Source organism: Nicotiana tomentosiformis, chromosome 10, assembly GCF_000390325.3.
Source record: "Nicotiana tomentosiformis chromosome 10, ASM39032v3, whole genome shotgun sequence".
NCBI classification, from domain to species: domain Eukaryota; kingdom Viridiplantae; phylum Streptophyta; class Magnoliopsida; order Solanales; family Solanaceae; genus Nicotiana; species Nicotiana tomentosiformis.
Window position 1 is genome coordinate 75,226,053 of NC_090821.1, and position 22,282 is coordinate 75,248,334.

The window sequence follows — 22,282 nt, forward strand, 5'->3', positions numbered from 1 at the left end:
CTAGCCGAATATAAAGACTTACAATCATTTGACTCTCCAAAATAATCATTTATATCAAATTCCAGAATGTACTTTTGAATGAGTCTATGCCTGGGTTTCTACTCCATTGTATTTTTCTGAGAACAAGTGGTGACAGCTAAATATATTATATTGCAATTTCCTTACGAATATAAAGCTGTATTTACTTTGAGACTAAAATTGTTTGAATGTGATCTCATCAGAATAAGCCATTAAATAAAAGGGAGTAAACATATAAAATCTTTGTTCAATGAAACTTGATTATAGAGGTGGAATATTCCTTTTTTTTTTTTTTTTGTGGTCTTGCTTTTGGCAGGTCAACCATTGGCTAGAGCCACAATGTGAAATAGAATTAAGGTTAATGGTCAAATTTGCCCTTGCACTGTGATCCAACAATTTTGTCCTCTGTTAAACTTTTGGTCTAATATTACCCTGCAGTTAGAAAAAAGTCTTTTTGGCCCTTGACCTTAACGAAACTCCAATTTCACGATAATTTAAACGAAAAAGGTTTAAAAATACTCCATTACTATTCACAAATATTCATTTATATCTTTCGTTATTCTATTGGTCTATTATAGCCCCGACGTCATAGAATTGGTGCAAGCATACTCCTATGCTGTTAGGACCCTCCACCATGGCACCATTATCCAATGTGGCGTGGTGTGTCATATCGCTGATGTGGATGCCACGTGGTATGCCACTTCATCGCACCTATCCTATTTTACCCCTGCCCTACTTCTTCTTCGAGTCCGAAACCAAAATGATGCATTTTTGGACTCAAAGAACAAAAATATGTGAAAAAAATACTTAGTGACCAAAATATATATAGCGTCGTTTTAAAAGACGCTATACTTTAACGGCCATTTGGCTAGTTAAGTATAGCGTCCTTTAGAAAGACGCTATATATATAGCGTTTTTTTAAAAGACGCTATATGTATTATTGTGGGCCCACAAATAATTCTTCTGGGCTTTACTGACATAACAATAATTCAACTGGGTATAGTGTCTTAAGCTAAGATGCTATACCTCAAATAATTCACCCCCAGAATAGTTTTTGCCTTATATAAGGACGTTAAGGATTTTGTAAAAATCCATTCAGAATTACTCTAAGTGTTGTGAAATTTTTGTTTGTTTAGTTATTTTGCATTTTGTCATAATGTCTGAAGAGCGAAGAATTAGGGTTTCATTATATTGGGGGGTTAGGTTGTGGTGGTGAATAACTCAGTTTGCTATAGTTTATCTCCACAGTCCTATGTTAAGTTGCCACTTATAATGGAGTACGATACATTGGTATCGTTGTTATGTAAAAAAATGAGTGTGAGCAAACGTTCGGTGAATCTTAAAATAACCGGAAGATATCCGTATTCTGTGACTCCGCAAGGGGTTGCTTGTTATGCCGAGTTTAACATCGAAGACGATGAAACTCTGAGAGATTTTTTGAGGATTCCGGATGAATACCGAGAATTTATTGTGATAAAAATGTTGGAAATGTACGTCAAGGCTGAAGACGTTCGCAATAATGTGGTTGCGCAAAGTTGGGAAATCCCTCAATCATCGGGTGGTTATTTTGGAACAGTTTTAGCCGAACAGATTCTGGCTGAAAGAGTTTGGCCGGATCTAAACTTATCTCCACGGGCAAATGAGGAGCGAGAAAATTATTTCTCCCCTAGTATACATAATCCACAAACAGAGTGGTAAACTTTAATTTTTCTACTGTATTACGATGTATATTTTTATATATTATATTTGTATTAACACTCATATATTCCACAGGGGGTACCGACCATATATGAATTTTATAAGTTATGAACCAACGGTCAGTTGGAATATACCGAGTTTTGGTGTGTTGGTTCATAGTGGTCCATCCGGGAGTCAGCATTAACAAAATAATGTGCATCATGGGATATCAACACATTATGATTTGTAAGTGAATATATAAAGTTATATGTATTGTTTGGACCAATTTGAGTAACTCATTATTTCTTTGGTTGTGCAGTGAAAACGAGCAACTTGATGGTCCTGTCCTTAATCAATTGCCCAAAGACGGTGTATTTAATCGGGATCTGGTAGATGCGCAGAGTCAGGAAGAGACTAGTGATTATGACAACAATGCCGATGAGTCTGGAGATGACATACCCTTCCCTGGCGAGGGTGATGTTGAGGAGGAAGAGAATGCCGAACCTGATTTGACGAGGGAGCATGCTCCACCTCCCGTTAGACCAAAAGTATACGAGTCCCACGTGCCGTTTCATTCGAGACATATTCCCTACCTTGATCATTTGCCAAATATGCCAGATGTGGATGCCCTCACAAGGGATATTGACGAAATTCGGTCAGCAATGTGGGATGAATCTAGACCAACGGTGCTGTCAAAGGGCATATTTATTTCCTGATAAGGCGCGCCTAATCAGGGCGGTAAAAATGTACAGCGTAAAAGAGTGCCGTGAGATGATGGCATGGGATTAATCTCCGAATGTATACAAGGCTGTTTGCCATAGATGGTTTATGGGTTGTAATTAGATGTTGCGTGCGAGGAAGAAGAAAACAAATATGTGGGTTGTGGGTAAATACATTGGCACCCACAATTGTGAAATGGACACATTCAACGGAAATCACTTTAACTTGGATGTTGACTTGATTTCTCTTATCTTGATTCCACACATTGAAGCCTCCATAAGGTACAAGATCAAAAAGTGTATTACATCTGTCCACCAGGAATATGGGTGTACCATTACCAAAAAAAGGCATTTCTCGAGCACAAACGTGCGTTTGAAATTGTTTACGGTGACTGGAATAAGTCATTTGCATCTCTATCCAGGTACATGGCCACATTGCAACACTTTAACCTCGGGACTATTGTTGAATGGAAGTTTGAGCAGATTCCGGGAATACGAGAATATATATTCAGATACGTGTTCTGGGCCTTCAAACTAGCAATTGATGGTTTTGTACATTGCCAGCCGGTAATATCCATAGACGGCACTCATGTCTATGGAAAGTATGATATTAAGTTGTTGATCGCCGTTGCAGTAAATGCTAATGGACAAATATTTCCCCTAGCTTTTGCTATTTGTGCTAATGAAAGCGAAGAGACATGGACGCTATTTTTGAACCACTTGAAGGAGCATGTTGTCAAACAACGTTCAGGTATTTGTCTAATATCTGATCGGCATGGCGGTATTTTAAGTTCTGTACAGTATTTGCCTGAATGGCAGGAACCGTATGCATACCACCATTACTGTGAGAGGCACATGAAGGCCAATTTCCAGAAGGCACATCCCAACAAGGACTTGCATGATTTAATGTGAATGGCTGCAACTGATCACTAGGAGTGCAAATTCAGGAGGCGCATGGAATCTATCAGGCAGGAAGACGAAAGAGCTTATCATTGGTTGATGCGACATGAGCTTGACAAGTGGACATTGCATGCAGATGGTGGCAGATGATGGAGAACCCTGACTACAAATGTTTCAGAGTCTTTCAATGGGTTATTGAAGTCTACACGTAGATTGCCTGTCACTGGCATGGTGCGGATGCCATTCAAACAGATAGCGGAGAGGTTTGTTGAAAGGCATAGAGGTGCATCAAAATTGATGGAGAGGGGTGTTAAATTTATGCCAATACCAATGAAAAGATTTGAGAATACAGGAGGCGAGCACAATGGCATTCATTTTTATAGTATTCCAACGAGCGAAATATTTTTGAAGTTCGCACCGCTATCCATCAAAATCGGGAGAATAATACACACACCATAAATGAAGCCAGCAGGTTGTGTTCTTGTGGGAAATGGTCCATCTACCACATGTCGTGCTCACATGCCATGAAGTGCTTTCAACATACAGGTTTCGCGGTAACCCGGTACGTTGATAAGCAATATAGTGTTACTGCATACCTAAATACCTATAGTGGGCAGTTGCAGCCAGTGGGTGCTGAGCATTATTGGCCGCCAGAATCATTTAAAATGGTGTGTAACAAGGAGTATTTGCGTAAGCTACAAGTGCAAAAAAGAACGTGTATACGGAACCAAATGGATGTTGGTGATACCGTTTATTCGCGTAAATGTGGCATATGCTCGCAAACAGGACACGACCGTCGTAAATGTCTTTCAGCTGGTTTGGGTGTCGGTGGTAATCCTGCTCCTGGTGGAAGTTCATCTAATGTAGCCAATAATCAAGGATACACGTAGTGTTTTTATTTCGTTATGTGGTTGTAATAAGTGTATGTACTTGTTTATATTACAGAATGTATGAAATAAAATTATGTTTCCATTGTTGTTAAATATTTTTGATATTTAACATTAATACTTCAATACAACAATCTAACATAAACCCATTTTAAAAAAAAAACCTTCAAAACAATCTTTTTTATATTTAACATTAATACACGTAGTGGCATTTTTTTAATGGATGTTTTAATGTTTATTCAAAAGGTCTTTCAAATACATATGACTTGGTTCAATTTAAGAAGCTTTCTTATTGTACCGTAAAGAATCATTAGCATGCGAAGCATAGCACGGTTACATACCACGTTATGTGTATTGTCTTGTCAACCTGATAAAGTTGTCGTTCTGGAAAAGCTGTCTTCTGGAAAAGCATTATTGTACCGTAAAGAATCATTAGTACGCGAAGCATAGCGCGGTTACATACCACGTTATGTATTTTTTCTTGCCTATAAATGACTAGCACATTTTAGTTATTATCTGCGCTTAACCAAAACAAATAGCAAAACTTTCCATAAATTTTTTATTTTTCTTGCATTAACAAATGTCTGGATGCAATGACCAACCAAGGTGCTATTGTAGCAAACGTGCGATTATGAAGGCATGTTGGTCCGATGGTAATGTTGGGCGCAGATACTGGATGTGTCTATACAGGTTTGGAGGCAATGACAGAAATCATTGTATGTTTGAGGAATGGTATGATGAACCCATTAACCAGGAATACTACAAATCAATTTTGCAGTATGTATGGAATATGAACGCTGATTACCAACGCCAGATATCTGAAATGCAACAAAAAATTACGGCACTACAGGAGAAACTAAAAGAGGCGGAAGAAGAAAAAAAAATGGAAGAAAAATTTAAGTGGTTGGAGCAGAGGGTAATAGGCGGCAGTGACTAAACAAACACATGTATGTGTTGAGTGTGGTATTTTATCTTTATGTTTTCCATATCATGTATTTTTATTAGTTGTATTGAATTTAAATTATGTTTAGTTGCTATATTTGTTTTGCCCAGTTTTAGTATTAAAATAACAAAGAAACCGAGAAATAATAACATAAGGCACATATATTGCTAAACCATAGATAAAGTTGCTATTATTTACCAATTGTCATATGTAAATAAAATTAAAAAAAAATCAATGTGTCCTACAACCTTTATGCTTTAAAGCAGCCACTAGCCTGAGGCGCATCCCATCCCACCCGGCTACACTATCAGGATCATCCTCATCACGTCGCCTCTTTATCGGAGGATGCGCTGCATTATGATCGTCAATAAAGCTGGCAGGCTCGGTAGAAGGGGTCGTCGATCTAGCAGTAACCTACAAAATAATGAGATATTTTAGTATATGAAATATATATTAGTAATGTACGTGTTAGCTAAAAAAAAATTAAAATGTCTTATCATGGTCTCAGCGGCCTCCTGAATATAATCATCAGTCTCAGGTCTGTCCGTGACAGGCGAGGAAGATGGCTTCAAAAAAAATAGTCTTTAGATATTTATGACTAATCAATGATATAAACACAAATATAAATAATAGTAATACAAACTAACTGTGAGCATGTGATTTTTGCCCGACTAAAATTGCTCCTACAAAGTTCAAAAATAGATCTTTCTAAATTATTTTCGTTTTATAAAATTTTAGGATTTTCTGGTTAATTTTGTTTGCATTTAGTTGCATATTTAATATTTAAAATTATGAAAAATACCAAAATATATAAAATATTCATTGCATAGCATCTTAGATTTAATTACATATTAGGATATAATTACATGAGTTAATTGTATTATTAAACAAAAATCACAAAAAAATGGTCATTTTTCCATATTTAGCTTTTAGTTTTAAAATTAGTATTTTCCTTTCATTAATTTTAGGTTAATTAATTATTTTAATGTTAGAAATAGATAATTAATTCAATTCTACAAATTAGATGGTTTTAGAACTTAACTTAGGTTTTTGATTAATGTGAGTATGATATTTAAAACAGGAAAAAAGAAATTAAAAAAAAAAGGAATTAAGTTTATTTTTAGGGTCTGGGCCAAAACACAATTTCAATGGCCCAAAAACATTACCCCAAATCGGACCGACCCGCCCCTATCTCCCCATTCAATCTCAACCCTTCACCCCCATCTCATCCAATAGTTATTATTCACCCAACCTAAATATATAAACCTAATATTAGAAAACCTAACCCTATCTCTATCCTAACTAAACGACGCCCCCTCCCCTCCTCCACCTTCTGCCAAACGACCTCCAAACCCACCGGAAAAATCAACTCACTCACCTCACGTGCTCCCTCTTCTATCCTCTTACCACATAGCGTAACTAACTCTGACAACGGAATTATTCCTTCCGAATTTTGCGCGTCTAGATTCTCTTTGAGGCGATTTTTAGATTAATGGGAGTCATAGATTGATTGACAATCAATCTATGCACTCTATTTGTCCCAAAAATCTTCCACACAAAGAGTCGAGGATTTTCGGATTTGGAAGGAGGGCAGAGCTTCTATATATTGGAGGTCGTTTTTGTTTCAGAGGGGGATTTTCTGGAGAATTTCGGATAGATTTCTTTTGGGAGAACAAAAATTTTAGAGAGAAAAATCGGAAAGGAAAGCTAGGGTTCTAAAAAAACGTTCTTCTTCTTCTCAATTGTTGATTTTCATTTTGATTTTTTGGTTTAGTTTCAGAACAAGAAAAATACAAAAAAAGAGAAATATGTTCAGTGTTCTTTCGTTCTATTTTATTTCGATTACTGTCTAAAAATTCTAAAATATATATATTCCTTCTCTTCTTTTCAATCTGGATTTTGGTTGAAAAATAGAGTTCTATTGAGAAGTCGTTGAGTTCGTCGTTGCTCGAGGTGTCAATTTTCGTCCGCTGTTGCCTTTTCAGTTCGATTTCAGTTTTGTTGCCGGGTTTCTCATTGTATATTCACGACCGAAGTTTAACTGAAAGCTCGATTTCAGGTTCATTTTTTGACTTTTTTCCTTATCTTGATTGTGGCGTTAATCTCAATATGGTCAGGGCCATAGGTCTAACAGATTTTGGGTTGGGGAGTGTTTGAATCTTGAGTGTAGGGATTAACTAAGGTTGGATCCGATTGCTTTTCTATGCCATTCATAACTTTGTTTATGTGTTTTAATATATCACTTCAGATCTAAACGCTTTTGTTTGATATAATCGATTCGAGTTCGGCATGGTCATATAGTTATTGGAAGGATCATGAAATCAGTGACGACTTGCTTGCAATTTTCATAAGTGTTTCGGTATGTTGTTGTTAGCTTTAAGTTGTTAGACTCTCACCGGATGTTCTTTGGGAGCTTGTTGAATCAGTTTAGTCATTCCAATATTTTAAAGCATGTCTCGTTGTGCTTAAATCAGTTCGGTTGATCTTTGTAGTCATTTTAGATACGAAATATCCATGTCATTATTTGTGATTTTCTTGGAATATCTGGAGATTTTTTCTGTTTGCTTGATATGAAAAGTGCTCTTGAGTCCCTATTGATTGTATGTTTGTTGATGTACAGATCGATCCACACTTTTGTGAAAAACATTTAATAAGTTGTGTTTTATGTATGTTGAGGTTCGAGATGGCAGATTCATAGTTTTCGATTTCATGAAATTGATTTTGTCTACCTAATCAAGTTCGAACATTGGTATTGGGTTGCTTGGAATTTTACATATGAATATGGAACCTGTCTAATTAACCTCCCTGTTCTAGTTTGGATTTATTTAGTGTCTGATTTTTCATACCATTCTGTGTTCATTGCGAGTGTTTGTGAAAGAACCGAGTGTATGATGTTGCATTTGGTCGCCTTTCCATTGCCCACAGCTTCTGAAAGTCCCCATTTGTTTCCCTCTAAGTAAATGCGTGACATGTATTTGATGTCTGATTGTTGAAGGCAATTTGATCAAGCGAATTGTGTACTAATTTGACACTCCAACTGTTGGTTTAAGTTTGTGACATCTTCCAAAAGTTATGCTCTTATTCCTAAATACACATGTAGCAATTTGAAATCAAGTTCGTCATCAAAATACCACTTGAGCAGTGGGCATCGATGTGTACAAGTTTAGTCAGGTGTAGATTGCAATCTGGATTATTTCGTTCTATGTCTATATTTCATTTGCTTCATTCAGCTACTTCCCCTAATTCGATTAAAAGAGTTAGCTGACTCCCGTAGGTGTAATTTCATAATTCTAGACCCCCTTATGTAACCTCAAATCTTAGGACAATAAATAATTTTGAATATCGTAGTTCGTTTTAGGTGCGATAAATAAATTATCGTGGCCATGGTTACGGTTCCCGTGGCATGGTCACGAGACGTAAATTCCAATTCGAGTGTGCATTTCATGCAACTCGACCACAACTTCAAATAATAATAAAAATAAACATGTCGTAAATCGCGGGTGCATTTCATGTGGTGTGATTTGCAATGTATTTCCAAACGACAAGTGTACGACATCGTGACTTGTTCCAGAAATAATTCCATAAATAATTAAGTTCCAGAAATAATTCCATAAATAATTAAAAGCGGTTAAAACGTGAAAATGCACAATAGGTTTCAAACATGTAATAAATCGGATAATTAGGCCAAGTAGTAATTGTTAAGCGACCGTGCTAAAACCACGGAACTCGGGAGTGCCTCACACCTTCTCTCGGGTTAACAGAATTCCTTACCCGGTCTTTTGTATTCGCGGACCGTAAAAATAAGAGTCAATTTCCTCGATTTGGGATTTAAAAATAAATCGGTGACTTGGGATACCATAAATTATTCCAAGTGGTGACTCTGAATAAATAAATAAATAATTCCATTTAGATTAATGTCACTTTAATTTGGAAAAACTCCTCTATCCCCTGCAGGAAAAAGGAGGTGTGACAGCTCTGGCGACTCTGCTGGGGAAAATAACCCAGAATCTCTGGTTCAGGGTTTAGAATTTGAGCTTAGAATAACTGTTATACTTGATTTTTGTCTATTATATGATTTTTACGTGTTTGAACCTAATGTGCTAAATGTCGCTTTTTACCGCTTTGCTATTATGCGAATTGTATATAAACTGCTACAAAACTCTCCTTTTCTCTGAGTCTTTTAAATCTTCTGGGGAGTGTGCGCTTCGCGTGACTTCTTTTCTGTTAGAGTCATATCCTAATTTTAGAACGAGGTTCGGACAAGTTGCAAAGCCGGTGAAGCTTCTGTATTCCCGGTTCGCTCCCCCCTCGCTGCCCTCCCCCCCCCCGGCTCGAGTTGTCCGCTCGGGTAAGCCAGGTCTAGAACAATACACCCAGGATTTAAACTTAGAATAACACAACCTTATACCGGATCCCTAGTGGGTATGTTTGCTTGCATCACGTGCATTTGACTTAGAGGACTCAACACAGGGGTTGGGTCCGTCTAGGATAGGTGTACCCAAAATTAAAGGACCATCCTGATGCATTCTTCACGTGCTACTTGTGCATTAATTTGCTTGCTTGTATGTTGACCGGCTTCTTGAGTTAGAAAAAAAAATTGAAAAAAAAAAAGAAGAGAAAAACCAAAGAGTGAGGTAGAATAGAAAAATGCCTGGTTTTGACAATCCCGATATTAAAAAAAAAACCCGTTACTCTGTCAAAATTTCAAGAATAAAGAGAGAAAAGCATTTCAAAACAAATCATATTTGTCTGTGCATCAAAATTGACTGAACTACGTGGGTTTGATTCTCACCGGATGTGAGATACGTAGGCAACCCTCATCCGGTCCGGCCCCTTTTTGCAAAAATAACCAAAAAATGCTTCATTTTGTCATAAATAAATTTAGGGGATGCCATTTTCTGTCCAAATGGCCAGAAACGTCCCGACGGGACGCCGAAAGGCTTGTTTTGCAAGAATAGCCACCTATGGCTCTTTTCCTAATTTTGACCACTTAGCAAGCACAGTTTTAAAATCTTCATTTCTGAAGGGCTGTATTTGCAAAGGTGGCCTTGAGTTGTTTAAGTTTTATTTTGCAAAAATAATCTTTCTTTTGGGGTCAAAAATCACTTGTTTTTAACTAGTCGCCTTAAATAAAAATGTGCAGGATGAGCACTGTTGAAAATATATCTTTTCGAGTCGTAGACGAGATTCCACTAGGACTCCACATGTGGTGGAACGACCTGGGGGAGGTCGACAAGCGTTCTGTGACAAAGGCTTTAGGTGGGCTCACTGGTCTTCTGGAAATTAAACCAAGGGTTGATATAATCAAAGCTTTGATACCATTTTGGGACCCGACACACAATGTTTTCCACTTCTCTCATTTCGAGTTGACCCCTACACTAGAGGAGATAGCTGGTTATGCTGGTTTCGAAGGGAAGCTAAGGCATCAATATCCAGTAGCACCAAGAACTGTAACCCCTCATAAGTTTTTGGACCTCTTGAGTATCAGCCGGCAGGTTAAGGATGAAAACTTAGCCGGAGGACTCTGCACATTCCGTTTCTTATACAGCCGGTATGGGGACCCCCACGGATTTGAGGCTCCGGACACTGGTTTGAATCATCAGGAAAATAAAGACAAATGGGAAGCACGCAAGGGTTTGGCCTTTGTGGTGGCATTTTTAGGCACTCTGATATGCCCAAGGAGTGACAAACATATAGAATTGGGGCTCGCAGGAGTGGCCGACTTTATGGTCAAAAAGGCTAATGGCACTATCATACCGATGATTCTCGCAGAAATTTATCGAGCTTTAACCGCTTGTCGAACCGGGACAAAGTTTTTTGAGGGTTGCAACTTGCTTTTATAAATGTGGTTAGTAGAACATCTTTGTCATCGCCCAGGTTACATGAACTACGGTCTGATCGGACTCAATTGCATTGAAGAATATGAAAACCGGGTAAACGGTCATGAGTTGCCAGAAGGTACTGAGGCATGGTTCGCGTATTTGGGTTCTTTAAACGCAAATCGAATTGAGTGGACTTTCGATTGGCTCCCGGTCGACGAAGTTATTTACATGTCCGCCGGAGTGTGTTTTCTTTTATTAATGGGTCTTCGGAGTATTCAGCCATATGACCCGCATCGGGTCCTACGCCAATTGGGTAGATACCAGACAATCCCCTATGATAAAGATTTGAGTCCACAGGTTATTGAACTATGCCCAAAAGCCACATTCCCAGAAGAAAGGGTTCACCAGATTTGGCACCAATGTAGGTTCCTGGAGCCATAGACTCAAGTATGGGATTTGTCCACGGGTGAAGTAGGATCCAACTACGCCACATGGTATGGTAAAAGAAGTCGGGTCGATCAAGAGCCAGAACAGCCCGCCAAAAGGCCCTATGTCCAACAATTCACCGATGGAGCACGAGAGCAATGGGTTTGGTTAGCTAAAGAAAAGGAATACCGAACTACTATAAACAAACTAGAAGAACAAATTAAAAAAATCAAATTTGATAGTAGTTTGCAGGCAGCTGAAGATAAAGGGGAAAAGAAGAGGTTGTCTAGGGAAAATGAAGCCCTTCGAGCCCAAATCCAGAGAATGAAAATAGCCGCCGAGACACTGGTAAGAAGTGAGAGAGATGAGAAAATTATAACCAACCTAAGGCGGAAAGTGCATGATTATGGTTTTGACTTGACAAAGGCCGAAAGGGACTTGTTAAATGCTCAAGCAAAGTTGGCCAAAAAGTGCAGAAGAACATGCTAGATTAGCCCACCAGTTGAAGCAGAAATATGACAAAGAAGTAGCAATTTTACAGAACAAGCTGGTTGCCCTGGAAAATGAAATTGTCAAGCAAACAAAGGATTTCAAGATAGAAAGAGAGCATTGCAATGCATTGATTTACCAACTACAAGAATGTCTGCAGCAGTTACAAGACAAAAACAACACAGATACACAAGTGTTGGAGGCTCGAGCCCAACAGATTGGACGTTTGCTTCAAGAAAAGGGTGTTATCAAAATGAGGATTAAAGAGATAGCTGATTATGTTGTAATGAAATTCCATGAATGTGAAGACATGACCAAGTCTATGTTTTTTGCTTCTGTGATGACATTTGTTCGATAGGTGATGGTTGACCTAGACCACCTTCAAGAAGATATTGCACGTAGGCCCGTACGGAGATCGGCTGATGTCCCGCAAGCCCCCGGAGTACCAGTGGATGCTCTTATGTATTTTTGATTTTTTTTTTAGTTTTTGAGTCTGCTTTTTTACTTTCCTCGAGTTTTGTTCGTCTTTGTCAAGGCTATTTATTATTTCGAGTCTGTAGATTTTCCTTTTGTAGTCATCACTACTTTTAAGTCTTTGTAACAGAAAATCCAAAAAGATGTCTTTTATTAATGAAATATTGAAAAAACCAAAAAAAGAAAGCCAAAAAAAAAAAATCATTTCTCATTTATATCCCTGAACTACGTAATGATCTGACTCATGCGGCATCATGATACGTAGGCATTCCCTATAGGATTTGATCATAGTCTTAAAATAAATACAAAGAAAAAGAAAAAAAAAGAAAAAGAGAAAGGAAAAGAAAAAGGGTGGGAAGAAAGAAAAGAGGGGCCAAACAAAAGGAAGAAAAGAGAATGAAAATTAAAAGAGCGAAACACAGCAAAAGGAGAGGAAAAAAATCAGGATTTGAAATTTGGGAAAAGAGCCGGGATGAAACACATAAGTCGTCTCAAAGCATTTAGAAACGTTTAACTGCTCAGGTGCATTGCATCCCCAATATGCGATTCCCTATCTGTTAAATGCTCTAAAACTGACCAAGTTATTGTGTGTGCATAAAAAGACAGGTTCTGTTTAGGTGGTTAGTTTGTTGGCATCCTCGCAAGTCACCCCTATAACAGCAGATCAAAGTGCAAGGCAGTCATGACTAGCAAAGAGTCGGACACGGGTGTTGTTGACCCGCCGAGGGAAATTGTAGAATCGGAGTCTGAATTGAAAGAGGAGGTCCACAGGTTGAAGCATCAAATGGCTTAAATGTATCAAGCCTGGATCAGGGGGCATCCTCCACCTTCATTTCCCACTAACTACACAGAAAATCCTGCTTTTATCCCACTACTGGCACAAGCCCAGAATCCCGCTACCGTTGATCTTTCCCCTCAGCATGCACCGGGTTTTACCCCTTTCCACCACTACCCCGGTACCTCATCCCAAACTTTCCATGCTCCACCAGCCAAAACAACCGCATACCCGGCTCCGACATCTGCTCCTATTTTCGTAGCCCCTCCGCGAGCTACCCTCCATCGATCTTCTAGTGAACCCGCGTTCCAAGCTCCAGATACCCAATATTATGCTCCGGAACCAACTTTCAAAGTCACGGATCCTTATTCCTATACCCCTCACTTTGAACCTCCTGTTGAAACTGAGAAGCCATCCCGGAACGTGGAGCAGGATGAGATATTCAGGAAAGTGAAGAGTCTAGAGCAATCTTTGAAGAACATGCAAGGGATAGGAAGCCAAGTAAGTGTGGCTTACAAGGATTTATGCTTATTCCCTGATGTCCAACTTTCCGCTGGGTTCAAGATGCTAGGTTTGACCTCTACGATGGACATGGAGATCCCGTGGCCCATTTGAGAGGCTTTTGCAGCAAGATGAGAGGCGTTGGTGGAAAAGACGAATTATTAATGGCGTATTTCAGTCAGAGTTTGAGTGGGGCAGCTTTGGAATGGTACACCCGCCAAAACGCTAGCAGGTGGTACACATGGGACGACTTGGCTCAGGCCTTTGCTCGGCACTTTTAGTACAATATAGACATTGTCCTGGATCGCCTATCTTTGACCAAGGTAGAGAAGAAGCCCAGTGAGAGCTTTAGGGAATATGGTTGCAGATGGAGAGAACAAGTTGCATGGGTCAATCCTCCAATGGAAGAAGATGAGATGGTCGAGTACTTTCTTCAAGCCTTAGAACCTACTTACTTTTGCCATTTGATCTCAGCCATAGGTAAGTCCTCCAACCTCAAGCCTATACCCAAGCTCCATATAATCCATCCCAATATTATTTCCCACCATAAGACCCTCAATATTCAGTCAGACCACCCCAATACCATGTTCACTATGCACAGTCATATGCGCAACCCCCTCCTTACCCGTAATGGCGTGCTCCAACTCCACAAAATCCTTATCCACCCCCACAACCATACCGAAACCCTACTGGTCCAAGCTTTCGATCAAGGCCGAATTATAGAAAAGAGAGGCAGCATCGGAAAGAAACCTTCACCCCTCTTGGAGAGTCATATACCAGTTTGTTTCAAAGGTTGAGGCAGTTGGACGTTTTGTGGCCGATTGAGCCAAAGACACCAAATCCACCTCCAAGGAACCTTGATTATTCCCTCAGATGCGCATATTGTTCTGATGCCCCAGGGCACGACACAGAGAAGTGTTGGCATTTGAAGAGGGCGATCCAAGAGCTTATTGATACAAATCAAAATGTGGTCCAGAGCCCGGAGGTGCCAAACATCAACCAAAATCCTTTGTCGGCCCATGCAGAGACACATATGATTGAGATAGTTCACAAGGATGGGGAGCCCAAGAATTCTTCCAAGTTTGTCATGATGATCTGGGCTAGCGAAAGTAATCCAGTTAAAGCTCCAGATTTTGCAAAAGCAATGCCCTTGACAGTTGAAGGGGTGTTGGAGAAGCTAAGCACGCTCAACGTGAAGCCATCTGTATTGGTAGTGAAAGGGCCTCCGATTGATGTTGAAGCGAACCAGGAAAAGCAAAAAGTGGTCGTGCGAGGGGTCCCGGGCAAGCCTGTCATAATTATGGAAGGGGCTTGTATTACCCCCGTTATTATTAAGCAGTGACCCAATTACCAATGGTTAACACAAAGGCCGTCCCGTGGAATTACAAACAGGTAATAGTAACATATAAATGGAAAGAAGTAGAGGAAGAAGTCAATGAAACCGGAGGACTGACTCGTTCTAGGAGATGTTTTACCCCAGAGGAACTGAGGAAAGCCAAGCCATTCAAGGATGGCCACATCCCAGTAAAGAAGCCGGTCACCGAAGAAGAGGCTAAAGAGTTCCTGAAAAAGATAAAAATGCAAGACTATTCCATTATAGAGCAGTTAAGGAAAACACCAGCTCAGATCTCTGTTTTGTCTTTGCTGATACATTCAGATGAACACCGCAAAGCCCTGATGAAGATTTTGAATAATGCCCATGTTCCTGATAAGATCATGGTGAACCACTTGGAAAAGATTGCTAACAAGATTTGCGAAGCAAACAGGATCACTTTCTCTGATGATGAACTTCCTATGGAGGGTACAGAACACAACCGAGCTCTTTATCTCACAGTGAAGTGTAAGGATTCTGCTGTCTCAAGGGTACTGGTTGATAATGGTTCTAGTGCAAATATTTGCCCTCTGTCCACTTTGCAAAAGTTAAAGATCGGCACTGAAAGGATCCACATGAACAATGTATGTGTTCGAGGCTTTGATGGAGTAGGGAAAGATTCTGTCGGTGATATAATGCTCGAATTGTCAATAGGGCCAGTTGAGTTCACTATGGAGTTCCACGTGCTAGATGTGATTGTCTCCTACAACTTGTTGTTGGGCAGGCCCTGGATACATGCTGCCAAGGTAATCCCGTCTTCTCTGCATCAAATGGTAAAGTTCGAATGGGACATGCAGGAAATAGTTGTGCACGGTGATGAGAACTTATCTGCTTACAATGACATAATTGTTCTATTTATTGACGTTGAAGATGATAAAGGGCCTTGGGTTTACCAAACGTTCGAAATAGTGTCTGTCGAGAAGATTCCTGAAGTTGAATGCATTCCAGGTCCAAAGCTACCCTCCGCGTCCGTCATGGTAGCAAATGAAATGTTGGAAAATGGTTTTGTGTCGGGCAAAGGCCTAGGTTCGTCTCTGCAGGGTATTGCACATCCGGTGTGTCCACGTGAAAGTTTCGGTACATTTGGTTTGGGATTCACACTCACAGGGAAGGAGATGAAAATGGCTAAAAATTTGAGAAGAAAGGCATGGTCACTTCCTAAGCCTGTTCCACATATCTCCAAGTCTTTTGTCAAGCCAAGGGTCGCAAAACGCCCAATATCAGCAGTCCCAAAACCTGTGGTCGACTTTGATGAAGAGCTGATCAAGAGGTTCCAGAGTCTGTTTGATGAGGTTAATATGGTGGAAATCGAGGAAGGTTCCAGTAATGCCGATGTGCAGCTTGTTGAGCCAAATGTGAAGCTTAGCAATTGGAAAGCTACTCCTCTCCCCACCCGGAAGGAGTTTTGGTAGTTTGATTTGTTTTTCTTTCTGTTATCTGGGTTATTCGAGGGTTGTAATCCAGATTTTTTATTTTTTTTGCTTGTTTTGATGTACAAACCCTTCTATCCTTTTATTTTCAATAAAATACAATTTCCCGTTTTCCATTATTCCTGATAGCGTTTCATTTTTGTTTTTTTTTCTCTCTGTACAGTTCTTTTTATGCTGGTTTCAATGACATGACATGCATGAGGAATTTTCAGCCAAATCTTAAAAGCCAATCTAATTCTGAAATAACAATCTAAGAAGTAGAGTGTGATGATGAAACGAAATATGATGAAGAAGCAACATTTGAGGAAATCAGTAGAGAACTAAAACACTTTGAAGGAAAACTCAAGCCTAATTTGAATGAAACTGAAGCAATCAATTTAGAAAATCAAGATAATGTCAGGGAAACCAAGATAAATGTGCATCTGGAACCGCAAATCAAGGAAGAAATAATCAAAGTACTGTTTGAATACAAAGATATCTTCGCATGGTCGTATGATGATATGCCGGGTTTGAGCACTGATTTGGTAGTTCATAAATTGCCAACTGATCCTGCATTCCCTCTTGTCAAGCAAAAGTTAAAAAAGTTCAAGACTTACATGAGTGTGAAGATTAAAGAAGAAATCACAAAGCAACTTGGGGCAAAAGTCATTCGGGTCACTCAATATCCCATTTGGTTAGCTAATGTGGTGCCAATACCAAAGAAGGATGGTAAGACCAGGGTGTGTGTTGATTATCGTGATCTCAACAAGGCAAGTCCAAAGGATAACTTTCCATTGCCGAACATCCACATTCTGATTGACAATTGTGCCAAGCACGAGATCAGGTCTTTTGTGGATTGCTATGCGGGATATCACCAGATCCTGATGGATGAGGAAGACGCAGAAAAGACAGCATTCATCACGCCATGGGGGACATATTGCTACCGGGTAATGCCATTCGGTTTGAAGAATGTTGGGGCAACTTACATGAGGGCAATGACTACCATATTTCATGACATGATACACTAGGAAATTGAGGTTTATGTAGATGATGTGATCATAAAGTCAAAGAAGCAGTCCGACCATGTTAGAGACTTGAGAAAGTTTTTCCAAAGGCTCCGCAGGTACAACCTCAAGCTCAATCCGTCAAAATGTGCATTTGGTGTCCCGTCCGGGAAACTGTTAGGATTCATAGTCAGTCGACGCGGTATTGAGTTGGACCCGTCAAAGATCAAAGCCATCCAAGAATTACCACCGCCAAAGAACAAAACCGAGGTGATGAGCCTTCTTGGAAGGTTAAACTACATCAGCAGGTTTATCGCTCAACTCACAACAACTTGTGAGCCCATCTTTAAGTTGCTGAAGAAGAATGTTGCGGTTAAGTGGACTGATGAGTGTCAGGAAGCATTTGATAAGATCAAGAGTTACCTGTCAAACTCACATGTGCTGGTCCCGCCGGAACCTGGAAGACCTTTAATTCACTATTTGACGGTCTTGGATAATTCTTTTGGTTGTATGTTGGGTCAACACGACATCACGGGCAAGAAAGAGCAAGCTATTTATTATCTCAGCAAGAAGTTCACTCCTTATGAGGTTAAGTATACTCTTCTTGAAAGGACATGTTGTGCCCTGACTTGGGTGGCACAAAAGTTGAAGCATTATCTGTCATCCTACACTACTTACCTCATTTCTCGCATGGATCCTCTAAAGTATATCTTTCAGAAGCCTATGCCCACAGGAAGATTGGCAAAGTGGCAGATTTTACTCACAGAGCTTGACATCATCTATGTGACTCGGACCGCGATGAAAGCCCAAGCCCTGGCCGATCACTTGGCCGAGAATCCGGTGGATGAAGAATATGAGCCACTGAAGACTTATTTTCCTGATGAAGAAGTGATGCATGTTGACGAGACTGATCATGATGAAAAGCCAGGTTGGAAAGTCTTCTTTGATGGAGCTGCTAACATGAAAGGTGTCGGAATATGGGTTGTACTCATTTCTGAAACAAGGCATCACTACCCCATAACAGCTCAGCTTCGATTTTATTGCACTAACAACATGGCTGAATATGAGGCATGCATTATGGGTTTGAGACTAGCTATGGACATGGGAGTTAAGGAAATATTGGTTTTGGGAGATTCAGATTTGTTGGTTCACCAGATTCAGGGAGAATGGGAGACTCGGGATTTGAAGCTCATACCGTATTGACAATGTTTGCATGATCTTTGTCAACGATTCAGGTTAGTAGAATTCAGGCATATTCCCAGGATTCATAATGAGATCACCGACGCCTTGGCTACTCTGGCGTCAATGTTACACCATCCAGATAAGACTTACGTTGACCCTCTGCATATCCAAGTCCGTGATCAGCACGCTTATTGTAATGTGGTTGAAGAGGAAATTGATGGTGAACCTTGGTTCCACAATGTCAAGGAATACATCAAGTCAGGGTTATATCCGATATATGCCACAAGTGATCAAAAGAGAACCATTCGACGTCTGGCTAGTGGATTTTTCTTAAGTGGGGGAATCTTGTACAAGAGGACTCCAGATCTAGGATTACTAAGGTGCATAGATGCTAAACAAGCTTCGACTATCATGGCCGAAGTGCATTCCAGAGTTTGCGGGCCGCATAGCATGTCTTGGCAAAGAAGATTCTTCGAGCAGGTTATTATTGGCTCACCATGGAACGAGATTACATCAGCTTCGTTCGCAAATGTCATCAATGCCAGGTGCACGGTGATTTGATTCATTCCCCGCCATCTGAGTTGCACACTATGTCTGCACCTTGGCCCTTTGTTGTTTAGGGCATGGATGTCATTGGACCAATTGAGCCGGCAACGTCAAACGAGCATAGGTTTATTCTGGTGGCCATTGATTACTTTACCAAGTTGGTCGAAGCTGTAACTTTCAAGTCCGTGACCAAGAAGGCGGTGGCAGATTTTGTTCATTCAAACATCATTTGCCGGTTTGAAATTCCCGAGGTAATCATCACAGATAATGCTGCGAACCTCAAAAGTCATTTGATAAAAGAGGTATGCCAACAGTTCAAGATTATGCATCGAAACTCCACTCCATATCGTCCTAAGGCAAACAGAGTTGTTGAGGCTGCTAACAAGAACATAAAGAAGATACTTCGTAAGATGGTGCAAGGTTCCAGGCAATGGCATGAAAAGTTAGCTTTTGCTTTACTGGGTTATCGCACTACTGTTCGTACTTCAATAGGTGCAACTCCCTATTTGCTGGTATATAGAACCGAGGCAGTTATACCTGCGGAAGTTGAGATTCCATCCATGCGGATCGTTGCTGAAGCTGAAATTGATGATGATGAGTGGGTCAAAACCCGACTAGAGCAATTGAGTTTGATTGATGAAAAAAGATTGGCAACAGTATGTCACGGTCAATTGTATCAGAAAAGAATGGCAAAAGCATACAACAAGAAGGTGCGTCCCCAGAAATTTGAAGTGGGCCAGCTCGTATTGAAATGCATCCTTCCACATCAGGCTGAAGCTAAAGGCAAGTTCGCCCCAAATTGGCAGGGGTCGTTCATTGTGATAAAGGTATTGCCTAATGGTGCTTTGTATTTAACAGACATAGAAGGTAAATGTGTGGATATGGCTATCAATTCTGATGTAGTCAAGAGATATTATGTATGATTTCTTTGCTTATCTTCAATCGCATTTTATACTAGGCACGTTCAAAGTTGGAATGACGAAGGCATTTTATTCTGCTATCCCAAACACTTTTATCATTTGTTATCCTTTTTTAGCCTTATTTATTTTCTTTCATACCCCACTTTTGGAATCAGAAGTAGAGCTGGAAATAGAAAAGAAAAAGAAAATTAAAAAAAAAAAGCAAAAGAAAGAAAAGAGAAAAAGAAAGGAGAAAAAGAAAAAGAAAAGCAAAGTAACAAAAACAGAACAACTTTTACTAGTTTGAATTACGTTTGACCTGATTTCTTTTAAGGATACGTAGGCAGCCTTACACGGTTCGGTCCCATTAAATAAAAATCGAAAATTCTCCAGATTCGAAGAAACTGGGGCAGAAATTTTAGTTTTATAAAAAGATCTGATTCCAAAAGTTGTAATTTTGAACCCCTTCATCTTAAATTATTTTGTGCCTGCATGCCACCATTTCTTTCTAACCCTGTCCAAAACTTACACTACAGTCCAAAGAAAGGCCTTCTGATCAACTTTGAGGATGCTAAGTCAAGTGAGATGGAGGTATGATTTACATCATGGGTAGCACCTTTGTTCATGGGCACAAGTAAAAGTGAATAAATGAGAGAGTCTTATTGGTGAAAACCCTCACGGGCACCATAGGGCGATGATGAGTCGAGAGAAAATTCAAATGAGAAAGTCTTATTGGTGAAAACCCTTACGGGCACTGTAAGGCGACAGTGAGTTGAGAGAGGAGAAAAATGAGAGAGGCTTGCTGGTGAAAACCCCTCGGGGCATTACAAGCCGAATAGGGTTCATGACTATACAGAGAAATTGAATTATGGAAACCCCGATTTTGAAGTATGAAGACATGGCATGAACTGAAATGTGATTAGTTGGATGGATTAGGCTGATCAATCCGAAATGCATGTCATGATCATTGGAGCCAGCTGCTTCATTCAGATAAGTCTCTTTTCCATTTTTCTTCAAATAGTCATTTTTTTTATTTTTTTTATTTTATTCCTTTTTATTCCTAATTCTCGAAGTGACTTCGCTTCGTTTCTTTTGGGTCTATTTTTCTAAGTCTCTGTCAAATTAGTCTTTGTTAAGCAAGCAAGAAAGGACTTCAAAGCTCGTTACCAGCTTTTTATTTGCACCAAGCGGAATTCGGCTAGGCACATCACAAGTGACATGATTTAGAATGAGCAATGTGGTGGTAATTGAAGTTCAGGTGATCATGTGATTCGTGAATTTGTAGGAAATGCAAAGCTTTAACAGTTGTCAGAATAAAAGTGTCATACGACGAGTTGAGCGTAAGGGATTCAAGTCATTCAGAGGTTTTGTGGTCGAGGTCCGATCAAAAGGTCAAACAAATTCTTTGTAGCCCGAAGCAGCTAATCAGAATGAAGCGGGATAGTGGCAGAAGCAGACACTTTCAGTAAGGATGCCACAAACTAACCGCCACATTTTCAAACTGACAAAATTTTCTTTGTTTTAAGCAGGGGAAAGAAATCTTGTTTGCTTTGCCAGGAATCCCCCATGAGGAAAGCATGTTTCATATAAGTTCAGTTTTAAGTTTTCAGGCCCCTCCTGGATAATGGGAGTTAATTTCAACTGTTCGGGACCCTCCTGGATAATGGGATTTAATTGCAGGTTTTCAGGACCCTCCTGGTTAATGGGATCTAGTTTTATATTTTCATGACCCTCCTGGATAATGGGATGCAACTACCAATCAATGTTCCTGGTACAAACTGGGGCAAAAACTTTTCTCTGTTTTGTCTGTATTGTTGTGATAGCAGGCGCCCACCTGGAGAACGAGGGAATTCATTTCAGTTTTAAGTCAGCACAGGCGCCCACCTAGAGAATGGGGGAATTTATTTCAAGTTTTAAGTCATCAGGTGCCCACCTGGAGAACGAGGGAATTCATTTTAAGTTTTAAGTCATCAGGCGCCCACCTGGAGAACGAGGGAATTCATTTCAAGATTTAAGTCATTGGCAGGCGCCCACATGAAGAACGAGGGAATTTATTTGGCAGGCGCCGACCTGGAGAACGAGGGAATTTATTTTAAGTTTCAAGTCATTGGCACACGCCCACTTGGATAATGAGGGAATTCATTTCAAGTATTAAGTCAGCATCAGGCACCCACCTGGAGAACGAGGGAATTTATTTCAAGTTTAAGTCAGCATCAGGCGCCCATCTGGAGAACGAGGG

General features: G+C 40.0%; 1 pseudogene; it reads left to right on the forward strand.

Annotated features, from left to right (window-relative positions):
* The first annotated feature begins 14,664 nt into the window (after positions 1–14,664).
* Positions 14,665–21,668, forward strand: LOC117276737 (uncharacterized; annotated as a pseudogene).
* The last annotated feature ends 614 nt before the right edge of the window (positions 21,669–22,282 follow it).